Source organism: Chinchilla lanigera, unplaced genomic scaffold (genome assembly GCF_000276665.1).
Source record: "Chinchilla lanigera isolate Chin_1 unplaced genomic scaffold, ChiLan1.0 scaffold01141, whole genome shotgun sequence".
In the NCBI taxonomy this organism is placed as follows: Eukaryota; Metazoa; Chordata; class Mammalia; order Rodentia; family Chinchillidae; genus Chinchilla; species Chinchilla lanigera.
This window is the reverse complement of record NW_004956542.1, coordinates 2,741-3,854: the sequence shown is the minus strand read 5'-3', so window position 1 is coordinate 3,854 and position 1,114 is coordinate 2,741. Positions and strand designations below refer to the sequence as shown.

The 1,114-nt window shown below is 61.3% G+C and overlaps 1 non-coding gene across 1 annotated transcript; it reads right to left on the bottom strand.

The window, feature by feature from the left end:
* Positions 1-9: 9 nt before the first annotated feature.
* On the bottom strand, positions 10-81 carry Trnac-gca. The gene has a single exon. It is a non-coding gene; the product is annotated as a tRNA-Cys (tRNA).
* Between the last annotated feature and the right edge of the window lie 1,033 nt (positions 82-1,114).

Here is a 1,114-nt window from a genome sequence, read left to right as displayed (position 1 = left end):
GTCACCAGTAGGGGGCACCCGGATTTGAACCGGGGACCTCTTGATCTGCAGTCAAATGCTCTACCCCTGAGCTATGCCCCCACCTGCCCGACTAAGTGTGTGTCATAAGCACTGTAAACCTGTGTGACCGCACCTGCCTGTGGCCGTCCTGCACTTGCAGAGCTCTGCCGTCATCGGGGGCGCCCCTCCTCCCGGGCCCCTCTCGGTACCTCCGCAGCCCCATCTGCCCCCTCTTCTGGACACCGGCAGCCCCTGGTCCCAGCCCCTGGCCCAAGGCGCTGGCGTTGAACACGTGGAGGTGTGCAGCGAGAACGCCCTCCACACTCACGTCCCGGAGCCCTCCACACTCCAGGAGGGGGCTGCTCAGCAGACCCTTTGGAGGCCAGGAACGGGGGGGGGGGATGGGCTTTAGGTAGGGGCATGGTTGAGGGTTGGGCCAAAGCAGAGGTGCAGGCACCTGGAAGGAGGCTTTTGTCCAAGGATGGGTGCTGATGTCGGAGGGACAGAGATGTGTGTCCCTGGGGCACCGCTCGAGGCAGTGATTGCAACCTGTGACCAGGAGGAATGGAAGAGCCAGCCACTGAAAGGCTTGGGCCACTCACCAACTGCCTGATCTGCAGTGCCATGTTCCAACCCACTCCCACACCCGCGTCCCTGTTCAGACTTTGAGCCTGAGCAGATCTGGCTGTGTGGCCTCACCCAAGGATCGGGGACACCTTGTGTCTTCTCTTAGTTGGTGATTTAGGGGGCCCTGACAGACCTCGTTACGGTCCACCTGGCTGTGACCATGCCATCTCCTTCCTCCCGAAAATCCCTACCCCGGGATAGGAGGAATCTGCCAGCCCCCGCAAGACTGCAGCTCAGCCTCCTCCAGCTTGGTCCCCTTGTGCCATTGGCGAGGGAATAGCTGTGTAGAGCCACACTCGGGCTCTCTCTTCGCCCAGGGGACGCCTCACCTTCTCCATCTTCCCTGCTCTCCACCTGGCTCTCTGCCCCTCCACACAGGGCTGCAGGGTCTCTGTCTGCTGTCTTCATCTCAGCTCTTCTCCCTTCCCATTTACTACATGGGCTTTGAGAGGGATATCTTACTCAGGGGGCACACCCCAAGCTGTGC